The sequence below is a fragment of the Ursus maritimus genome, unplaced genomic scaffold (genome assembly GCF_017311325.1).
Source record: "Ursus maritimus isolate PB19 unplaced genomic scaffold, ASM1731132v1 scaffold_6, whole genome shotgun sequence".
In the NCBI taxonomy this organism is placed as follows: domain Eukaryota; kingdom Metazoa; phylum Chordata; class Mammalia; order Carnivora; family Ursidae; genus Ursus; species Ursus maritimus.
The window spans coordinates 77,272,320-77,297,326 of NW_024426774.1; the positions used below are offsets into that span (position 1 = coordinate 77,272,320).

Below are 25,007 nucleotides of genomic sequence, written 5' to 3' on the forward strand. Positions count from 1 at the left end.
AATCTGATGTGTCTTTCACCTGAGTGCTGTGGAGGAAATTTATAGCCTTTACATGATTAAATGTATTTCCTGACAAGGTGTGTGTGAGATACCTACTCCCTATCATCACCACACACAATAGATTTTAATTCTTATTGTTGAAAATTCACCAAAACATGTGTAATTAGTCAGTTTTGCTGCATAACAAACTCAAATCTTAGTGGCTTATAACAACAAATGCTGCTTTTCTTTTTTCATGGACCTTGGGCTCTCTGTGTCTCTGCAGGAATCAGTTGGACTTGACCCCAGGCCACAGTTTGGGCTTACGTCTATTCCACATGTCTCCTCATTGCAGTACCAGCAGCTCCCCAAGGCACGTTCTTCTCATTGCAGATGGCAGATGGCAGAAGCAAAGCATCCAAGCCAAACTACACAGGCATTTAAAGCCTCTGCTTAGCATCACATGTTCTCACATTGTAGTGGCTGAAGCAAGTCACATGGCCAAGTCCAGGCAGGTGTGGATGTATGTTCCACCTACTCTATTGAGAAGCAATGCAAGGTCACATGGCAAAAGAAGTCAGAGGGGGAGAAATGGGAACAGAAATCCAATTTTGCACATTAGCCCATTTTCCTGCCTCAGTAAACCTAATGAACCTACGTAAGGCTATCTGGGTTGATGAAGGCGCTCTCCAGGACCAAGAATGTAAGCAGGCACAGAGATGGCTGCTTCTCCATAGACTGCTGAGGCTGTTATTTTAAATATACCCTGCTCATTTCTTGCAAACCTGATCTAAAGGCAACAAAAAAACAAAAAACAGTTAACTTAGAGAATACTTTGTGTGGTCTGGTTGGTCAGGATTTCCTTAACTGAATACAAATTAACTTTATTTTTTTTTTAATTTAATGAGTATAAATTTTAAAGAATATTTAGTACAAATTCAGTACATGCTTTTTTTATAGAAAAGTTTCAAAGAAATAGTATATGGTATAGTAATAACAGCAAGAATGATGACAAAATTTATTTAATGCTTAGTATGTGCCAGACACATTTAATCCTCAACCAATTGTATGAGTTAAGTTATATTAGTATCCTGATTTTACAAATAAAAACTGAAGCCTAATTACTAGTTAATTATTTTTCTCAGGGTCATACAGCCAGCCAGAAACATGAAACATTCTTGAATTGAACATCTCTTAGCTTTATTGTTCTTGTCTATGAAATGAAAAATAATAAACCCCACCCTGATATTATGATAAAGTTAATATCCATAGCAGCCAGGTATATTGTACACTTTCTATAAAAGATACCTACTTTAAAGGAGCACAGCTAGGGTTGAAGATTTTCTAAGAAGTATCTCTTTCCTGTGGTAGGAGGGGGAGATTCAAAACAGAGGGTTGAGGGAGAACTGCAAATTGGTGGTTGAGCTCGTTTCAGTCTTTTCCTGGGAGCTAACTGGTGGAAGGCTGGGGGAATAGAGGCCTAACAGCCGCAAAAAGCCCACATACCAGAGAAATCAATCATCACCTCATATTTTTTAGCTAGACTAAAGATGCCATTCCTGTTGCAAATCCATTTTATAACCCCTAAAGACATGCAAAATCAAAAGACTATAAAAGAATGTCATTAGCAAATTGAGAAGTTGTAAGAATCAATAGAACATGCTTCCTTGTGGAATGTGTTTTAAAAAGAATCAACCACAGACCCCATAGCCATTGAAAGGATAATAAAGGAATACTATGAATAGCTCCACATATGTAAGTTCAACAACTTAGTTGGAATGGGCCAATTCCTTGAAATCCACAAAGAATCTAAACTCACCCAAGATGAAACAGTTAACCTGAATAGTCCTAGAACTATAAAACCAGTTAAATGTATAATTAAAAACGCTCCACAAAAGAAATCTCTAGGCCAAGATTGTTTCACTGGCAAATTGTACCAAACATATAATAAAATCAAATGTACACAATCTCTTCCAGGACATAGAGGAAGGAAAATGTCCCAACTAGTTTTATGAGGTCAGTTTAACCCTGATACCAAATCAGACAAAGAGTACAAAAAATTGAAACTACAGATGACCATGTCTCATGGATTTAGATGCAGAAATACTCAACAAAATATTACCAAATTGGATCTAGGAATATATAAAAGGAATCATACATCATGACCAAGTGGGATTTATTCTAGGCATAAAAGCTGGTTCATCATTCAAAAAAATAATTTAAACTTATCTACTATATCAATAAGCTAAGAAGAAATATATGATCATGTAAATTGAAATAGAAAAAGCATTTGACAAACTCCCAAACCAACTCATGATAAAAACTCTCAGCAGATTATGAATAGAAGGGAATCACTTCAACCTGATAAAGAGCATCAACAAATCCCTTCAGCTAACATCCTAGTTAATGGGGAAAGACTGAATGCCTTCCCCCTAAAAGTGGGAACAAGTCAAGCCAACGATGTCTACTTCCACCACACTTATTCAACATACTACTGGAAGTTCTAGGCTGCAATAAGATAAGAAATAAAAATAAAAGCATATATATTAGAAAGATATGAAACTTTCCCTATTTGCAGATAACATGATTATCTACATAGAAAATCCCAAGTAATCCCCCAAAAACCCCTATAAATAAATAAGTGAGTACATTAGTCTACTAGTGCTGCCATAAGAAAATATCACGGACTGGGTGGCTTAAGCAACAGACTTTACTTTCTCAAAGTTCTGGAGGCTAGAAGTCCAAGATCAAGATGTTGACAAGGTTGATTTCTGGCTTGCAGTCAGGCTTCTCACTGTGTCCTCACATGGCCTTTCCTCTGTATGCAGGTTCCTGTGTGCATTTCTCTTACTCTTCTTATAAGGACACCATTCTTAACTGCTTTAGGGCTCCACCCTTATGACCTCATTTAATCTTAATTACCTCCTAAAAGGCCCTACCTCCAAAAACACTCACACTGGGGATTAGGGCTTCAACATGAATTTCGAAGGGAGAAAATTCAGTCCATAAAAATGAGTTTAGTCACATTCTAGGAAACAAAGTCAAAACACAAAAATCTGGCATATTTCTAAATACTAGTAGTGAATAATTGAAAAAAAAAAGGGTACCATGTAAAATAACTCCCCTCAGAAGGAAATATGTAGGTATAATTCTAACAAAATATACATAGAATCTATGCACTGAAACTCTGAAATGCTGATGAAATAAATCAAAGAAGACCTAAATACATGTAGAGCCATACCATGTTCATGGATTGGAAGATTCAACATAGGAAAAATGTCAGTTTTCCCCCCAAATTGACCTAGGGATTGTATGCAATTTCAACCAAACTCCTAGCAGAATTTTTATAGATTTTTAACAAGGTGATTCTAAAGTCATTATGAAAGGCAAAGAAACTAGAATAGCCAGAAGAATATTGGCCTCCGAAGAATCCCACTATTCAGTTTTAGGATTTACTTTAAAATAACCAAGACAGGGCGGTATTGGCAGAGGGGGAGAGACATAGATCAACAGAACACAATAGAGAGTACAGATGTAGACAGAAACAAATATGAATGGCTGATTTTTGCCAAACATGCAAAGGCGATTCAGTGGAGATATGATAATATGTTTAACAAATGGTATTGGCATTTATACAAACAAAAAAGTGAACTTCAATCTAAACCTCACAGTTTGTACAAAAATTAACTCAAAGTGGATCATAGATCCTAATAGAAAATACACAACTCTAAAACTCTTCAAGGAAAATGTAGCATATCTTTGTGACCAGAGGTTAGGCAAAGAGTTCTTAGACACGACAGCAAAAGCCTAATTCATAAAAGAAAAAATTGATAATTTGGACTTAATCAAAACTGAAAGCTTTTGTTCTGTGAAAGATTGTTAAAGAATGAAAACACAAGCTAAAAACTTGGAGGAAACATTTACAAATCACGTATCTAACACAAGGCTTGTATCCAAATCATGTTAAAAAAACTGTCTTACTCAACACACAACCCAGTGAAAAAATTGGCAAGAGACTTAAACAGACCCTCCACCAGAGAGAGTATATGGATGGCAAATAAGCACATAAAAGATGTCCAACATCATTAGCCAGTAGAGACAAGTAAATTCAAACTATAATATCACTATGTACCTATTAGAATGGCTAAAATAAAAAATACTAATAATGCCAGGACCTGGTGAAGATTCAGCAGTATGGAACTCCTGTGTACATTGCTAGTTGAAATGTAAATTGGTGCAGCCAGTCTAGAACAGTTTGGCAGTTTCTTATAAAAATAAATATACACGTGTCATCTCACCTAGCAATCCCATTTTTAGGTATTTGCCTTGGAGAAATGAAAATTTATGTTCATTCAGAACCCTGTCCACAAATGTTTACAACTGTTCTGTGGATAATTACCAAACACTGGAAACAATCTAAATGTCCTTCAGTGGGTAGATGGATAAACAAAGTGGGACATCTATAGGTTAAGAAGCAAGAAACTATTGATACACATAACAATGTGAATCTCAGAGGCATTATGCTGAGTGAAAGGAGTCAGTCTGGAAAGGTTATATACTATATGATTCCATTTATATGAGAGTTGAAGTTCTCAAAAAGATAGAAGTATAGTGAGAGAGAGCAAATAAGTGTTCATCAGGGGTTAAGAGTGGGGAAGAGGGTGTGACTAAGGGAAGGCAATATAAGACAGATTTTTGGGTGATGGAAATATTCTGTATCTTGATTGTGGTAGAGGTTACACTACTCCATTGGTGTCCTTAAATTTATGGACCTGTCCATACAAAAAACCCCGAATTTTGATGTATATTAATTTTAAAAAGTCCTATTTCTTGGGGGGACAGATTTTTTAATTAGAAGAAAGAAATACACATTATGGCAGAAATTATTATCGTCCCTTAATATCCATCTTCCCTTTCTTCCTTTTAATAATGAATGACTTCTGTCTATGTATGAGTGTTGGGAGGGCACGTGGCTGCCCAGAGACTGGTTTCCCAGGCTCCCTTGCAGCTAGATGTAGCCTTGTAACTAACTGGGTTTTGCCAAGTGAGATAGGAGTACCTCCTTGAAATAAAAGCTATTTATGTCCTCCCTCTACTTCTTCCTCTTCTCCTGGAGGTGGTACTGCTGAGCTACTCTCAACCACAAGGATGAGGCCAACTGGAGAAGGCACCTTAGACCAATGTGGGGCCAGCCAGGAACCTGGGTGATCTCATGGAGTGGAGCCCAACTTTCTGCCCTGGACTGGTAGGTAAGAGCAAAAGAAACTTTAAACTTATGTAGGCGAATGCATTTTGCAGTCTCTTTGTTAGACCAACGTAATCCTTACCATAATTAATATACATTATTCATTGTAAAAAATATAGAAGTCATCCAGAGTTTTACCCTCCAGGAGAGAGACACTTTGATCTCACCTTGGCCCTTTCAATATGCTGGTAGGATAACATTGAAAAAAGAAATCTTCCAAAGAGAATGAACTTATCTGGTATTGTGTAGATTTCTTGAAGAATCCTGGATTGGGGAGGTGGGATATAAGGATAGAATTCTCCCTTAGATTTCAGTGCCCACTCCCCTTCCCCGGAAATACCACTGTCTGGTGATTGTGCCATTAACACATTACTACTAAGGGGCAGAGTGAAACCAGGTTTATAACCAGTTCTTGAGGAGGACATGTTCCTGCAGTATCTTGCGTGAGAGAAATTAGTTCTAAATCCTTAAGAGCTTGGTCTTTGGAGCTGGAAAGTCATGGGTTCAAGGCTTAGTTCCACTTCTTATTTATGTGTGTAACCTTGATCAGGTGTCTTAACTTCTCAGAATTTCAGTTTCCTCTGCTGTAAAATGGGAATGAATAATATCACCTCCTGTATGGGGTTGTTGTGTTAATTAAATGTGATGATAGACATAAAGGTATAGCACTAGGTCTAGAACATAAGTTCTCAGAAATGGGGGGCTATTCGATTATTCATACACCACATGTTGAGGACCTACGATATGCCAGGCACATCTCTAGGCATTGGGGAGATAACAGTGAGTGACACAAAAAAGATCCTTGCTTTCTTGGGTCTTACCTTCCAGTGGAGCAGACAGACAATAAACAAAATTTTTAAATGATAGTAGATCTGATGAAATTAAGATGTGAAGTGACTTATTGTTAGTAACACTAATAGCTTGGGCATGTGTGAGGATGTTTGGCTCCAGTTTCCTCCCTCAGTTCTGCAGGATCTGTGCAGAATGCTGGGCAGGGTGGGTATGGACAGTGAGGACATTAAGAGACTTACGTAGGAGAGCTCGTGCAATGAATAACTTTGTGGGCATGGCAGGTGCCCTGCTCTCTCTGTGAAGTGTTTTCCATTGCTGAGAATGGCTGAAGCCTTCACCCGTCAGAGCCCTACAGTTACGGGGCAGGAGGATGAGCCTGGAGTTCTAAAGACATGGGCAGGAGGCAGAAGTCTCTGGTACACCAACAAAGTTTCAGATCTTCTGGCCCTCTCTTGGGAGCACAGGTAGCCCCCGTTGGGGGCCACTAGTGAATAGAGTTAACTTTTCCAACTGAGTGGATGGCAGGTTGTTTCTACTGAGAAAGAATTTCTCTATCCGTGGATCAAAAGCTCAACAGCAGTTCTCAACTCTGTTGTTCATCAGAATCACGTCTAGATTTAAAAAACAAACAAACAAACAATACCACCTTAGCCATTGCATTACCAGAAAGTCTGCTTCAGTGCAACTCAGGGATGGAGACCAGGCATTCTTTTTCCATGGTGATTTAGATGTGCCCTCAGTGTTTGAAACTACCGGTTCCAGACCCAACTTCCATCCTCAAACCAGATCACAGACCACTTCTTGCCCCCAGGCAGGAATGGTCCAGATGCTGGCATTTGTAGAGCCAGCTTGTCACTTTGTCCCTGGAGTTTAGAGAAGGATGGCCATGATGGAGGAGGGACTAGAAGCATTTCCACAGGAGAAGCAGGCTGCTTCCCACTGGTGCAGAGTTCATCGGTCATGCTATCCCTCTAGCCTGGAGCACTTGCTCTTCTACTCTTCATGGCTTCTCTAAGGTCTGACCAACCTTCAGACTTTCTGCTTCCAAACCTCCTCTCTGATGACAGCAGCCCATAAGAGCCCCTGCTTTTTTTGAAATCTGGCCCATGAGTAGTAATAGGGTTTTACAATTTATAAAGTACCATTGCATATATTATGTCATTTAATATTTTTCAGTACCCAATGAGGCAGATATTATTATAACCAAATTACAAAGGGAGAAGCCACAAATTTAGAATATTGAATGATGTACAAAGACCCCTGAACCTGTAACAACAGGTCTGGAGCCCTGGATATTCCCTTCGGCAATATCCTGCCACCTGACCGTTTCATTTCTGTAGGTGTCAGCATGGTTGGTTTAATCTTCCCAAGTGCTTGATGATAAAAATTACATTTTGTTTTCCTTCTCTGTTGTGTTAAAATGCTTCATTCATGATAGTCCCAATTTGAATGAGTTTATTAAACATATATTGTTCACCTAGCACCTAATTAAAAATTATACTATTTACAAAACAAATTGAAATTCATTTTCTGGAGAAGATTGGTTGCGTAAAGTAAGCACACTTTTCTAGCTTTAGATCTAAGTTCTAATTTAGAGAGCCAATGTGGACGTGGGCTGGGCTGAGTTGCTCTTTCCCTATGGTTTGCTGGGAGCACAGAAGATTCAGGAATCATGAGGGTTTGGGTGCTGTTGAATCTTTAAAAACACCCTTCATTGGGTCACACCTTTTCCCACACAAGCCCATGCACTGGCATTCATTTAGTATAGGTACTGGAAGGTCTCAGGGTAGCAGCATGGCACTTTTTCTGGAAGGTCATCGACTCCATCAATTTCACATTTTCTCACAGGAAAATTACAAATGATTAATTAAAGGTACAGAGTCATCTGGAAGATACGTTCAGATGATTTTCACATTGAATACAAAACATTGCCTTTTGCCTCATTCTCGGATCCCATCACTTTAAAGTGCATTGATCAAAATTATCAGAACTCAGTCAACTTCATTCAAATCCCAATGACTCCAGCACAATAGATTTGGCAAGGGACATTTCTGATTTTCCTCTCACACAGCTCAGATTTCTTCATCATTCACAGCAGTCAAGTTTAGCAGCTCTGCTGCATAGAGGGAACTGGTGGGCTGCCAGCTGCAGCATTGTGTGGATCTGGAGATATTTCCAATTAGACAAGAGTAGGAGGCTGCCTCCAAGAGAGATGGGAAGATGACTACTCCCTTTGCACTATGAAAGGGAAGAGAATTTGACCCTCTGGGGAGAGATTTCACAGTTGGGAAATAGCTACATCCTCACTCATTTTCCTGCAAGGGATCCATGCAGTGGACCAAAATATAGGCCTTCCTCTCTCCATGGGCTGAGCTAAAGCTGAGCATGGCGAGACCACACTGGCCTCCTGCAGTTTCCAAAGCTCCCCTGGCTGCCTCACCTCTCTGTGTCTTTGCTCAGTCTCTCCCCTACACCAGATAGGAATAGCCATGGAGTAGGCACTGCAGAAGAAAAGATCTATGCCCTGGAAGATGAGGGCATGGCAAAATAAACTACCCAAATGTAGAACAGAGAGGGGAGAACTTTAAAAAGTGAAATCAGACAGCAGTGACTTGTAGGACAAATCAGGCAGTCTAACGTACATGCAATTAGAACTCCCAGAAAAGGGGGAGGAGGAAGAGGGGGGAAAATATATGAAGGAATAATTTTTTCCAAATTTTATAAAGACTTTATAAACCCAGAGATCCATGAAGATCAGAAACCCTAAGGAAGATAAACACAAAGTAAACCACACCAAATCACACCATACTTAAATTCCTGAGCCCTAATAGAAAAGACAGATGATAACAAGTGTGTGGAGAGATTGGAACCCTCATACATTGTTGGCGGGAATGTGAAATGGTACAGCTGCTATGGAGAACAGTTTAGCAATTTCTCAAAAAGATAAAATAGATTTACCATATGATCCAGCAATTCCATTCCTAAGTATACCCAAGAGAATTGGAAATATAGATCCACACAAAAATTCATCCACAAATGTTTGTTGTAGCATGATTCATAATAGCCAAAAAGTAAAAACAACCCAAGTGTCCATCAACTGATGAATGTATGGACAATATGTGGTATATCTATACAATGGGATATTATTTGGCCACAGAAAAGGAATAAAGTTCAGATTGTATGATTCCATTTACATGCAATGTCTGGATAGCAAATCAATACAGACATGCAGTAGATGAGTGGTTTCCAGGGACTAGAGGGATGAGTGAATAGGAATGACTGCTAATGGGAATGGGATTTCTTTGCAGAGTGTTGAAAATATTCTGGAATCCGATAATGGTGATTGATGCACACTCTGGATATACTACAAACTACGGCATGTGAATTTTATGGCATGTGAATTAGATCTCAATGAAGGTGTGATTAAAGAAAAAAAAACAAATTAAAAAAATAAATTCCTGAGCCCAAATCATAAAAAGATCATCTTAAGAGCCAGACAAAAAAGATGCTTTAAGTACAAAGAAACAAAAAGTGGCTATAGATTTCTAGTAAGAAATTGTAAAAAACATACAAGAACGGAACACAATGTTTAACATAATAAAATAAAAAAGGGTCATCCTAGAATTACATACCCAGTAAATATCATTAAGAGGAAGAAAAATTGGAGACTTTTCAGACAAATAAAAGCCAAGATAATTCTTCACAGACCTATACCATGAGAAGTGGTAAAGGTGAAGGAACATGATCCCAGATGGGAACTTTGATCTACACAAAGCAATGAGGAGCAACAGAAAGTTTAAGTATCTGGGTAACTATAAAATACTTTTTCTTATTTTCTTATTTTAAAAAACAAACTCCTTAAAAGATAGTTACTTGTTTAAAGCAAACATAATGACAATATATTAGCAGAGTTTGTAATATGAGTAGAAGTAAAATACATCACAGTAGCAGACAAGATGGGAAGAAGAAATGAAAGTATATCTGTATTTTTCTTATGTATGAGGAAATATGATATCATCTAAAGGTAGATTTTGATCATTAGAGATGAATATGATAAACTTCAGAACAAACTTACACACTAAAACAAAAGATATAGCTAATAAGTCAATGCTGGAAATAACAAACAAAGAATAATAAAATATACTCAATATAAAATAAGGAGGAAAAGAAAAAAGGAACGAACGAGAAATGGGAAATACAAAATATAGAACACAAATAATGAGGTGGTAAACAACCCAAATATATCAGTAATTCCCTTAAATGTAAGTGGCTTAACCCTTGCTGTCCAATACACTAACCCTTGGCAACATGGGGCTCTTTTAAATTAGTTTAAAATTTACTAAAATAAACTATTTAGCTCTTCAGTCACACTAGCAATGTTGCAAGTGCTCAGTAGCTACCTAATTAGTGGCTATCATATTAAACAGACGATTTATAACATTTGCATCATCAGAGAAAGGTCTATTGGAAAAGACTGGTCTAAATATTCCAACTAAAAGCAAAATTATGGAACTGAATAGAAAAGCAAGAGCTATCTTCCAAAATAAAACACAAACACACATGCATGTGCACACATGTGTGGGTATGAGGAGGGTCAGAAGTTAAAGGATGGAAAAAGATATACCATGCAAACACTAATTATAAGAAATTTGGAGTGGTTCTATTAATGTCAGACAAAACAGACTTCTGAATAAGGCTCACAACCAAGGATGAAAGGGAACATTTCAAAAGAGTAAAGAACTCATTTTACTTAACAACCTTTAATTCTGAAGAAGATTTAACAATACGAAACATGTTAGTACTCAGTAAGAGATTCACAACTGCAGTGGACATATGTTCCTGCATGAAACAACATGAGAAGTTGGATAAAATATGTGAAATAGTGGTCTTCAAGGCATTAGACAGCAGACAGCAAAGGGCAGTGGCTCCTGAGAGACAGAAAACAAGTGGGGTGAAGCCAATGACTGCCTCATCTGCAGGCCCTGGTGCAGGATGGGGAGTACAGTGGAGACTGACGACTGGCTGAATGGAGGACACAGAGCTGATGGTCCAGGGAGATGAAAGCAGCTGGAGATTACAGGACGGAACACCAGAGAAGAGAGACCTGTAAGAAGAGAGAACTCCAGAGATCACAGGGCTGTACATATGTCAAAACTTTAAAAACTGGACACTTAAATGTGCACAATTACTGCATGTTAATTATAAAGCCTCTTTTAGGGGCACCTGGGTGGCTCAGTCAGGTAACCATCTACCTTCAGCTAGGGTTGTGATCCCAGGGTCCTGAGATTGAGCCCTGCATCGGGCTCCCTGCTCAGAGGAGAGCCTGCTTCTCTCCCTCTCCCTCTGCTGCTCTCCCTGCTTGTGTGTGCACGCACTCATTCTCTCTAAAAAAATGAAAATTAAAAAATTAAAAAATAAAGCCTCTTTAAAAAAATGAGGACATATATAAGCAATTTTATGCCAGTAAATTTAAACAGTGTAGAGAAAATGGATACATTTCTTGAAAAACACAAATATCAAAACTGTCTCCAGAAGAAACAGACAACTGAAGAATTGTATATGTATTTAAGAAATTGCAATTGCATAATTGCAGTGTTTGCACAAAGAAAATTATAGGCATGGATGACTTCACTGGCAAATTTTCTGAAACATTTAAGGAAGAAATACTCCAATTCTACCCAATTTTTTTCAGAAATTAGAGGAGGAAACACTTCCCAACTTATTCATGGGGCCAGCATTACCTTGATACCAAAACCAGACAGAGGCATTACCAGAAAAGAAAATTACAGACCTATATCATTCATGAACATGGATTCAAAAATCCTTAAGGAATCTTAGAAAATCAATTCCAGCAATATATAAAAATAGTAACACATCATGACCAATTGGGTTTATCCCAGGAATGCAAGTTTCATTTAACATTGGAAAATCCATTAATGTAACTCACTATATCAACAAACTAAAAATTAATGAAAACCAAATAGATTTAGGAAAATCATTTGACAAAATTGAAAATGCACTTATGAAAAATCTCTCAGCAAACTAGTAATAGAAGAGAATTTTCTAAACCTTATAAAATGCATCTATGAAAACCTTAAAACAACTAATAATATCTTGAGAGTAACGATAGATAAAGAGTATGCTTCCTTCCTAAGTTCAGGAATTGGATAGTGTATCCTTGTTCACTGCTTTTATTCAATGCCATACAAGAGGTCATAGTCAATATATTAAGGCAAAGCAAAAAAGATACAAAAGGTATATAGACTGGAAAGGAAGAAATATAACTCTCATTTTTTGGAGACAAGATATTTGTATACAAAGAAAATCACTAGAATCTGCAATATAAAAAAAGCTATTAGAACTGAATAACTGATTTTAGCAAAGGCACAGGATGAAATTCACAGGTCAATAAACAAAGTGAATTCTGTTTCCATATAGTAGCAACAAACAATTGGAAATTGAAAATTTAAAACAATACTATTTAGAGTATCACCAAAAACCAGACATAGTTAGGGATAAATTTAAGCAAAAATGTCAAAGAAATACACAGTGTATACTATAAAATCTTGCTGACAGAAATTAAAGGACACCTAAATAAATGGATAGTTGTACCATATCCATGGGAAAAAAGACTCAATATTATGGCAATTCTCAAATTGATCTATAGACTAATACAATCCCAATGAAATTCTCAACAGACTTCATTTGTAAAAATTAGATAATTCTGAAATTAATATGGAAATGCAAAGAATCTAGATTACCCCAAGAATTTTGAAAAAGAATACCAAAGTTAGAGTACTTATATTATCCAATTTAAAGACTTACCATAAAGTTTACAGTGATCAAGACAATTGGGTATTGGTGCAAGAATAGATATATAGGCCAATAGAGCCAAAAATGATTAGATATAGACCCACATATGAATGGATTTTTAACAAAGGTACCAGGGTAATTCAATAAGAAAAAGAGTTTTTCCAACTGGATGTTTATTCATATGGGGGGGTGTGAAATGGAAGCTCATTACCTTCCTCCCAGCATAAACATATAAATTCAAAATAAAACTCATGATGTATCTCAGACCTAAATATAAAAACTAAAACCATAGAGCTTTTAGAAGAAAGTATTAGAGCACGTCTTATTCATTTGGAGAAGACAGTTATTTCATAGACAGGACACAGAAATCAATAATCATAAAAGGGAAAGATTATACATTACACTTAACCAAAATCTAAAAGTTTTCATCAAAAGTCAACACTAAGAAAATAAATAGGCAAACCACAGATATGATAAAATCTTAATAGGACCTTTATCTGACAAAGGACTTACATCCAAAATAAATAAAAACTCCTGCAATTCAGAAATAAAAAATTCAATTTTAAAGGGTGGGAGCAAAATTATGAATATACATTTTATAAAAAAGATATACAGTAGTGCTTGGGTGGCACAATCGGTAGAGCATCTGACTCTTGGTTTCGGCTCAGTTTGTGATCTCAGGGTTGTGAGATGGAGCCCCACATTGGGCTCTGCTCAGTGTGGAGTCTGCTTAAGACTCTCTCTCCCTTTGCCTCTCCCCCTCCCCCCTCAAATAAATAAATACATCTTAATAAAAGATATACAAATGACAAATAAGCTTATGAAAAGATGTTCAACATATCAGTAATCAGGGAAATGTAAATATCACAATGATATAGCAGTACACATCCACTAGAAAGGCTAAAATAAAAAAGATAATGCCAAATGCTGACAAGGATGTGGAGTGTGGCAGACAGACTCTAACATGGCCCCCTATGATCCCTGCTTCCTGATGTTCATGCCTTATGTAATCCCCCCCTTTGAATGTGGGTGAGCCAATAGAACATGGCAAAAATGATGGGATGTCGCTTGTGTGTTTACATTACATAAGATTATAGCTTCCATCTTGCTAGCCGACGGTCTCTAATGGCTATCTCCCTTGGTATGTTTGATGAAGTAAGCTGCCACATGAAAAGGCCCATGGTTCAAAGAACTGAGCGTGGCCACTAGCCAACATCCAACAGTTGCTGAAGCCTGACAGCCCACAAGGAAATGAATCCTGCCAACAACTACATGAACTTGGAAATGGATCCTTACCCAGTTGAGCCTCCAATGAACCACAGCCCTGGCAACATCTTGATTACAGCCTCACGAGAGACCCTGAAACAAAGGGTCCAGCTAAATGCTGCCAATATTCCTGACCTGCATCAACTGTGTGATAATAAATATGTGTTGTTTTAACACTCTACATTTGTAGTAACTTTTTATGCATCAATAGATAACTAATAGATGGAACATTTAGAACCGTGACACATTTATGGTGGGAGTGTAAAATGGCATAACCATCTTCTAAAATAGTTTGGCAATTTCTTATAAAGATAAATATGCACTGCACTTACCCTAAGACTCAGCAATTGTACTCTAGGTATCTACCCATGAAAAATAAAAATATGTGTCCAAACAAAGGCATGTACATGAATACTCACAGCAGCTTTACACCTAATAGCCCACAACTAGAAGCAACCCAAATGCCCATCCATAGATGAATGAACAAAATGTGGTCTATCCATTCAATGGAATGGGGAAAGAACTAATACATGTAACAACATTGATGAATCTCAATGGGAGAAAGAAGCTAGACATTAAAGAATATTTATATATGATTCCATTTATATTAATTCTAGAAAACATAAACCTAATTTATGGTAATAGAAACAGATCAGTGGTTATCTACAACTGGGGGTGTGCAGTTAGGACAGCAAAGGCTCACAAGACTGACTTTTAGGTGTTATTGCCATATTCTGAATCTTGATATGACAGTAGTTACAATGAGTTGTCAGAATTCATTGAGCTGTTCACTTGAAATTGGCACATTAATTGTATATAAATTATTCCTCGATGAAATTGATTTTTAAAAGATAGAACTCAAAATGGATTAAAGACTTTTACACATCAGACCTGAAACTGTAAAACTCCTAGAAGAGGAGAAAACTTCATGACATTGATCTTGGCAATGATTTCTTGGATATGATACCAAAATCACTGGCAAAAAGAGCAAAAATAGACAAGTGGGACTGCATCAGACTAAAAAGTTTCTGCACAGCAAAACGAATAATTAACAGTGAAAAAGCAACCCACGGAATGGGAGAAAATATGTGCGAACCATGTATCTGATAAAGAGTTAATATCCAGACTAAGGAACTCCTACAACTTAATAGCAAAACAATCAAATAAACCAGTTTTTTTAAAGTGAGCATAGGATTTAAGTAGACATTTCTCCAAAGAAGACCTACAAATGGCCAACAGATGTATGAAAAGATGCTCAACACCATTAATCTTCAAACACCATGTAGGACGGCTATTATAAACAACAACAACAAAAAAAGAATGAGGATGTGGAGAAACTGGAACACTTGTGTGCTATTGGTGAGGATGTAAGATAGTGAAGCCACTGTGGAAAACAGTACAAAGATTTCCCAAAAAATTAAAAACAGAAATGCCATATGACCCAGCAGTCCCCCATCTGGGTGTTTATCCAGAATTGGAATCGGGAATCTTGAAAAGATATTTGCACTTCCATGTTCATTGCAGACTTATTCACAATAGCCAAGATGTGGAAACAACTTAAATGTGCACAGACGGGTGAACGGACAAGTAAAACATATCATATATACATATATGCACAATGGGTGCTATTCAACCTTTAAGGAAAAAAAAAGGAAATCCAATCATCTGCTACAAAATGGATAAACCTTGAGATATTGTGCTAAGTGAAATAAGCTAGTCACAGAAGGACAAGATACTACATGATTCCACTCATGTGAGGTATCTAAAGTAGTCAAACTCATAGAAGCAGAGAATAAAATGGTGGTTGACAGGTGCTTAGGTAAGAGAGGGAAATTGGGAGTTGATAATCAATAGGTTGAAAGTTTCAGTTATGCAAGATGAATAAATTCTAGAGGTCTACTGTGTACAACATCATTCTTATATTTAACAAAACCGTATTGTACCTTCAAAAATTTTTTAAGAGGGTGGAACTTACATTAATTGTTCTTAGCACAATTTTTTAAGAAAAAATGTCTTCAAACGGGCCATTTGCCCAAGCTATATCTGTTCCTGACCCTAGACTGCATAGGTGTGCTTCGGCTGTGCAACCCTGGGACCTGGATTTCCCTCTCCACAGCACTTTTCACACGTTTGTGTCATGGATTGTTCAGTTGTGGGTCTTCCGGTCTATAACATAAGCCCTCTAAGCTCAGGGATCTCCTCAGTTGACTTACACAGTGACTGGCCCAGAGCAGATATTTGTGGAATAAATATACTAATCTTTATAAAATTTTGTGGAGTTAATTGAAACTGTATGAAGTTCTTCTGCCATCAAGTGGGGTCAGACAGTCTGAACCAGGCTATTATGTGGTCTTCATAAAATTCTCCATTGAAGACGATGCATTCCTCTCTGACTGAGTTGTCCACAGATATGTTTTTGTGCCAAGTTCACTTTGATGGACAACTGTGATCAAAGTATGATGCCAGAAGTGGCTTAAACTAAGTTAGGGAAACCATCTCCCCAGTTTAGTTCTGTCTGGGCAGGCTGTTCATCACACTTGACAAGTCCCAGCCCTGATTAGGAACAGCTGGACTGAGCTTCTTTTCACGTTTCAGATTTAAGGAATTGAGGAAGGTTCTTACCAGTTGTCCCAGACAGAATTGGTAATCCCTTCTTCTGTGACAACGCACCCCCTGCCCCCACTCCAGAGCCCTTAGTTCTTACTTCTAACATTCAGACTATTAGATTGCCATTATTGCTTGTATATCTGACTCTCTAGTCAAGTCTCATCTCTGTAAGGGAGAGTGAAATTCATCTTTTTAGCACCCATTTTTTCATGCATTTCAACATTTCTGCGTGTCTGCTGGTTGGCTTGCATTGAGTGGACATATGCTAGGACAGTTTATTGATCGCATAGTGGACCTTCAATATTAACCTGTGTCTCTGACGTTAGTTTTTCCCTAGTCCATTGGAAATCAAGATTGGTAACTTTCAGAACAACAGTGTCTCCTGGCCTGCCCAAGGTGGCCTTACAACTAAATATAATGCAGTGATTTTTTAAAAAGATATATTTATCCATTTGAGAGAGAGAACATGAGTGGGGGAGGGAAAGAGGGAGAGAATCTTCAGGCAGACTCCCCACTGAGCCTGAAGCCCAAGGCAGGGCTCAATCTCATGACCCACAAGAACATGACCCGAGCTGAAACCAAGAGTAGAACACCCAACCGACTGAGCCACCCAGGCGCCCCTGCAGTGATTTTTAAAGGATGCAAAGGTAGACCGTGTAGAAGATACAGCTAGCTGCTTTCTGAAAATCTTCCTCTCCTTCTTCTTTAGTAATAGAACCTGGATTTTCACTAGGGCACATTACCACCTATCTGAAAGATTATTTTTCCCCAGACTCCATTGAAGCTACATGCAGCCATGTGATTAAATATTGGCAAATGAAATATAAACAAAATTTTTATGCCAATTTCAGGATCTCTTTATTTTTTTCCTATTTATGTTAATTTTATTTTTTTAAGTTTTAATTTTAATTCCAGTTAGTTAACATGCAGTGTTATATTAGTTTCAGGTGTACAATATACTAATTGAGCACTTCCATCCATCACCTTGTGCTCAATACAAGTGCACTCCTTAATCCCCACCACGTGTTTCACCCAACCGCCACCCACCTCCCCTCTGGTAACCATCAGTTTGTTTTCTGTAGTTAAGAGTCTTTTTCTTGATTTCTCTCTCTCATTCTTATTTTTTTCCTTTGCTTGTTTGTTTTGTTTCTTAAATTCCACATGAGTGAAATCATATATTTGTCTTTCTCTGACTGACTCGTTTCATTTAGCATAATACTCTAACTCCATTCATGTTGTTGTAAATGGTAAGATTTCATTCTTTTTTCTGTCTAAATAATATTCCAGTGTGTGTGTGTGTGTGTGTGTGTGTGTGTGTGTGTGTGTGTATCTCACATATTCTTTATCCATTCATCAATTGATGGACAATTGGGCAGAAGAATTTATTTGAAGAAATAATAGCTGAAAACTTTCCAATCTGGGGAAGAAAACAGATATCCAGATCCAGGAGGCACAGAGAACTCCCATCAAAATCAACAAAAGCAGACCCACACCAAGACATGTTATAATTAACTTTCAAAATATAGTGATAAAGAAAAAATTTCAAGATCTCTTTAAAAGGAATGGGCATTCCCTTCTTCACTCTTACCTAGCTGCTACCTGGAATAAAGATGTGATCATTGGAGTTTTAGCAGCCTTTCTAGACCATGAGGATAGAAACCAAATTTTGGAAATAGTAGTCTAGTGATCTGGAGGGAGCCTGGTTTCTGAGGACTAGTGAAACTCTCATGCCAGCCTCGGACATGCCATGTCCAGACTTTTTTCATCTTAAATGACAATAAACTTCTGTAATTGTTGTAGCCATTGTTATTTTGGGTTTCTAAAAAGACATCATTCAGCCAGGAATGATGCTTTAATTCCACCTTTAGACCTTTTCTCTTTGACCTAAGAATCATACATTTTTAAGTAAATGCAATTACAGAGACTTCCACTCAATTCTGGAAGGTGCCCTGCAACCCGAAGTATGTGTAAATGAGGAAAAAAATAGATGGCAGGAGAGAGACATATGTTATGACAGGTTGAACACATAACTATTGCTGTAAATGTCATCCTGTTATGCTCAGGGCACAATCCTCCTTCACCAGAACCACAAAGCTCTACAAGATCAGCTTCCTGCCTTTCTCCAATATCCTCTCCAGCCACATGGGCTCCCTTGCATACATATTCTCTGTCTTTCTCTTTCTCTCTCACACACACACGATGCTTCAAACGTGGTCCCAACTCAGAGCCTTTGAACTGGGTATCCCATAGCCTGGGATGCTCTTCCCTCATACCTTCACATGATTGGCTCCTCCTTGTCATTCGGGCTTCAGCTTTACAAGTCACCTTCTCAGAAAGGGCTTCTTTGATGTATAAAATAACCCTACATGATGTTTTCTAATTTATGTATTTACTTATTGTCTGTTTACCCCCATACCAACTGAATAGAAGTTTGACAAGTCACTTTATTTACTCTATTCACCACTGTATCCCAGAACCTCAAGTAATGCACATGCCTATTTGTTGAGCACTTGTTGATTGATTGAGCAATACTGAACATGAAGGGCCTTCTCCCTGGAGCAGCTGCTGCTCTGCTTTTGCTCATCCCTACTTGGCTTTCTGTTTTAACACATCCTTTTCTACATCTCAAAAAAAGTATTTTGTGCCAAATGGAGCAATTTCTTTTAGGCCTAATTTGCATAAACCAATCATTCTGTAAAACCTGTATCTAGATACTAACCTATATAGTACTTTGGACTGTTATAAATTATATAAATGTCAATAATAATCCTCTTATAAGATTCCTTCCTGAAACTAGTTTTTAAGGAGTGGGGGATGGATATAATGTGAGAGCTTGGTTATCTAAGGGGAAGTAGCACCACCAAGGGGAGAAAACACACAGAAAGAGGAGACCAAGGTACATAAAGTTTCACTTAGGACCTACGGCTTCCCACAGTCTATTAGTTGAGGTAAAGGTCCAGCAATATGTAACAGAGACCCCAAACACCAGTGGCCTAAATAAATCTGGATTGATATGATAGTTCTGTTCCACAAAGGCATCAGGTACCTAGCCTCCTCCTACCTTGTTGTTCTGCCATCCCTAGCACATTGCCCCCACTGCTAGGGTCCATGATAACTCACCACCAATTCAGCCCTTGGGAAGAGGAAGAAGGTGGGCCAGAGGGCACTCCCTGCAAAATGCTCACTCTACCTCAGCTCACGTCCCATTGGCCAGAACCTGGTCACATGGCCATCCCCAGCTGCAAAGGAGGCTGGGAAATGAATCTCTCTTTTTGAGCACCTGTGTAGCCAGACACAAATCAGAGGTTCTACTAAAATAGAGGGAGAAAAGGAAGACTGAGGGATTACTGGCAGCTCAGCCCCACACAGTATGTCTTGGTTGGAAGGATTTTTATGAACAGCCCACATAAGCAGGCTTATAAAAATGGTATATAAAATAAACCCATTCACATTTTTCTACCAGTCCATGCTTTCCTGGGAAATTCAAGTGTGGCAAAATAAAGAAAAGCTAACTGTTTTTCCACTCCTCCAGCTTCTTACTGTTCACATTGGCCAAGTAATGGAGCAGCACATTGTCAGGCTTTCCCCAGGTATTTCTGCAGATAGATGGTCATTAAAGTTACAGGTGAATGGAGAAGCAAGAATTAATAATCTAATGCTTTATTTTCAATACAGTATGAAAGTTTAAAATTAATGTAAATATCAATCACTTCTGTGTTTTAAATAGTTAAATAAGATTTACATCTTCCCCCATTTTCTTCTGATTCCAGAGTAGCAGCACCACATGGCTGGTCTGGCCCCTTCCCCATTCTAGGCTGGAATGTTATTCAGGTTTGATTCAGAGACATCCATATACTTTCTTCTCTGTTTTTAGAGCACAGTAAGGATAAGAAACTGCTTTGGGGGTGCCACAGGTCTGTGTGGTTCCAGCCTGAGAGCAAAAAGGCAGCGCAGTGAGGATGTAAAGGTCGAGGGGGGCCTAGGAACAAACACTGCCATCATACTAAATGATCCTTCTTCCTTCCTTGGGTTGTCACCGGGACAGCCTTGGTGCCTGTGAGCAACCACACTGGATCCCGTCATGTCTCACACATTTTTAATAAATGCTGCAAATCTCTCCCAGAGCTTAATTCAGGTCAAAATGTGTGCGTTCCCATCTACCATAAGGGGACCAGACTGGGGCTCAGTTTCCTGGCCAAAAATGTGTTTTTCTTTTGACTTGGTACTCAACTCCCTTAATCTACTGCAAGACACATTACACCTTTGTAGAACTCAGGGTGAAGGAGGGGATCACTTGAGGCACCACCAGCCACTGAAAACTGAAAAGCCTTTGCTGGGACTCACTAGACCCAACAAGCAGATGGTTAAGCAGCTGTCAAAGTCAGCATCAACTGGAACGCAATGATCTCTTTTTTCTTCTCATCCTCATGTTTGTTAGGCTGCTATTCTGCGCCAAGCGCTATGCCAAGCACTGCTGAGGCTGCACAGGACAGACAGAGACCAAGTCCTGCCCTCAAGAAGCTTAATAATGGGATTTCAAAGTCAAACTCTACCCACCCCCACTCTCATTCAATTCAAATTTCACTGAATTGAGACTAACCCCTTTTTTCTTGGTTACAACCCAGACCCACAGGCCTTGGAAACTGGCTGCTCTGTTCCCTAACCCCCAAAATGGTTGTCCTCCAAATAGCCCAGAACTGAGAGGTTTCCCAGGATGCAAAATTTTTAGTCCTAAAAGCAGAACAACCAGGCAAAGCAGGCTGAGTTGGTCACCCTACTTCATAATGAAACATCACCTTATAAGGAAGGAAAGTAGAAATGTAGAAACTCAAAGCAGCTTCTCACCTGGCCTACCATACAACTCACACAAACATGGCTTTCCTCCTGTAATACCTATGTTCACACACAAACATAATAGAATGCAATTTTGTCAGCTGTAGTCCAGATAAAATAGGCTTCCGATGATGGCGGTAGACTGACCCCTTTCCCACTACTGTTCTAGCACACAGTATATCCCGGTGGCCTAACCCACGTGCCCCTGCCCCCAGTTCTCTTCAGTGTTACTGTCACTCCATCCTCCACCCCCACATTTTAGACCCAGAGCTGCCAGATCATTCCAGACCACCAGTTATTTGTTAAATGGTGTCCTCTGACTTGCTTCCATCACTATGTCCACTGCCCCTGGGAAGCACTAGGGGGCAGTGGTTAAGAGCACAGAGTATGGGGGCGCCTGGGTGGCACAGCGGTTAAGCGTCTGCCTTCGGCTCAGGGCGTGATCCCGGCGTTGTGGGATGGAGCCCCACATCACGCTCCTCCACTATGAGCCTGCTTCTTCCTCTCCCACTCCCCCTGCTTGTGTTCCCTCTCTCGCTGGCTGTCTCTATCTCTGTCGAATAAATAAAATAAAATCTTAAAAAAAAAAAAAAAGAGCACAGAGTATGGGAGTCAGATACATGGTGTTTTCTATATTCTTTCCAGGGGGCAATTGGGCAAATTAGATTCTTCACGCCTCAGTTTCCTCACCTGGAAAACGGGAATAATATCTACCTAACAGGTAAGACAATACGTCTACATAGAGAGTGACACAGGTAAACCCTTAACTGATGTAAACACTCTAGTATATCCATTTGTTTACAAGCCTTTATTCTTTTGTTTTTATATCCCTAGTGACTGGCCCTGAGATGTTTGTTGAATGAAGTGTGCTAGAAAAATGAGGGTTTGACTTCTTCTAGAATTGGTTATTGAGAGCATTCTCTTGGTAATTTAGGGAAACTGTAGAAGTGACAGGTTTTGCCCTTTTCAGCCTAGAGGGTGAATGATAAGGGCATTCTCATGCTCCCTGTATCTTAAAGTGAAGAGCAATTTGGAATGTGCATAACAAAGCCCTTCAATATAGTCAATTCAACAGTTGCATTTCTAGCAATTTATGCTGAGGAAATTATCAGAGATTTATACAAACATTTACACAAGTTTTAATCACAGGTTGTTAATAACAGTGTTGCTTAATCAGAGTGAGAATTATAAATAGCCTAACTATCCATAGTGGTTGTTAGTTAAATAAAATATGCCCATGAGGAGGAGCTATATAGCAGAGTGGCTGAGAACCTAGGTCCTAAAGCCAGACTGCTTGGGCCCCCTCCTGGTCCTGCCACTTACCAGCTATGCAATCCTGAGCACCACAAGCAGCCTGGCCCAGGAAGCCTCTTTGTCCCCACAGGCCTAAGATTCCCATCATTCACCCTGAGACACTTCTTCCCCCAGACAGTCCCAGCAGGGACCAGGGAGAGCCCTAGAAGCACCAGCCAAACCAAGTACAAAAGTATTACTGCAAATGCTCAGAAAATGTAACTGTCACTGGGAGCACACCTTCTACAAGTATAATCCAGTACCCATGCTAAATCCAAAGAGGTGACTGCCTAGTAAAATGTAGGATTTAAATAGGAACCAGAGTCACCTAACATAATAGACAAAATATCCAGGATACAATAGAATTATTACCCATCATATTAAGAACCAGAAAAATCTCAACTTGAGAGAGAAAAGACAACGAACTGATACCAACTTCGAGATGAATCAAATGTTGGAATTATCTGACAAGAATGTTAAAGCAGCCTTCATAAAAATGCTTCAATAACCAATTACAAACTCTCTGGAAACAAATGAAAAAACTTAAAGGTCTTGGGGAAAAAGCTATTAAAAAATAACCAATGGAATTTATGCTACAGAAAAATACAATAACAGATATGAAAAACTTGCTGGGTGACCCCAAGAGTAGAGTAAGGGTTGCCTGGGTGGCTCAGATGGTTAAGCGTCTGCCTTCAGCTCAGGTCATGATCTCCAGGTCCTGGGATCAAGCCTCGGGCTCCCAGCTCAGCAGGGAGTCTGCTTCTCCCTCTCCCTCTGCCTCTCCCCCTGCTTGTGCTCTATCTCTGTCTCTCTGTCTCTCTCTCTCAAATGAATGAATAAAATCTTAAAAAAAAAAAAAAAAGAGTAGAGTGGAGAGGATAGCAGATAGAATCAGTGAACTCGAGGACCAATCAATAGAATTTATCCGATCTGAACAACAGAGAGAAAACACTGAAGAAAAAATATATGAAAGAGCATCAGGGAGATGTGGAGCAATAACAAAATATCCAACATTTATATCACTGGACCTCCCAGAAGGAAAAGAGAAAGTAAATGGGGGAAAGAATGTTTGAAGGAGTAATAGCCGAAAACTTCCCAAATTTGATGAAAGACATTAACCTATAGATTCAAGAAGCTGAGACATCTCAAAATAGGATAAATCTAAAGAAATCCATGCCAAGACACATCACAATTTAATTGCTGAAAAGTAAACACAAATTTAAAAATCTTGAAAGAAGCTAGAGAGAAGTGACACATTCCTTATAGGGGAGCACCAGTTTGAATTTTGCACTGGAAACTGTGGCAGCCAGAAGGGAGTGCCACAACATTGTCCAAGTGCTGAAAGGGAAGAGATATCAATCATGAATCTCAGATCTGGCAAAACTATCCTTCAGTAAGTTTAGTAAGAAAGAGGAAATGAAGACATTCTCAGACAAAGGAAAACTAAGAGAATCTGTCGCTAGCACACCTACAATTTAAGATTAACTAAAGGAAGTTCTGCAAACAAAATGATAAAAGAAAGAATCCTAGAGCATCAGGAGGGGGGAAAGAACAATGGAAACCATATAGCCAGAAATATGGCTATATGCAATAGACTATCCTTCTCTGTATGAGTTATAAATCATATTTGATGATTGAAACAAAAAATAACATTTGATGCTCAAGACAATGATATTTAAAAGTGGGAAGGTAAAGGAGTCTAAAAAGGAGTAAGGTTTCCACACTTCACTTGAAGTGGGTAAATGTTGGTGCAGTAGTCTATCATAATAACCACAGTGACCACTATGAAAACAATGCAAAGAGATAGACTCAAAAATGCAATAAAACCAAATCAGCATGGAATCTGTAAAAAGTTCAAGTGATCAAACATGTAATCCATAAAAAATTCAAGTGATCACAGGTAAGAAAGAAAGGAAAAACAGAGGAACAAGAACCAGAGGGGGAAAAAAATAGAAAACAAATAATAAAATGGCAGACTTAAGTGCTAACGTATCAATGATTAGTTTAAATGTAAATAATCTAAATGCACCAATCAAGATAGATTGACAAACAGGATAAAAAGTCATGACCCAACTACATATAGCTGACAAGAAACTCACTTTAAATTCAGTATAGGAGGAAACAAAGTTGAGAGCATGGAGGGGACTTGCTTCAAGCCACACAGCCAGTTGGTAGTGGA

The 25,007-nt window shown here is 38.6% G+C and overlaps 1 long non-coding RNA gene across 1 annotated transcript in view; it reads left to right on the top strand.

The window, feature by feature from the left end:
• Window positions 1-25,007, top strand: part of LOC121101055 — a 41,385-nt gene that overhangs the window by 6,167 nt on the left and 10,211 nt on the right. Inside the window, exon 3 of the long non-coding RNA XR_005833026.1 lies at window positions 5,096-5,228. This is a non-coding gene — a long non-coding RNA (uncharacterized LOC121101055). The remainder of the gene's footprint in view (window positions 1-5,095; window positions 5,229-25,007) is intronic.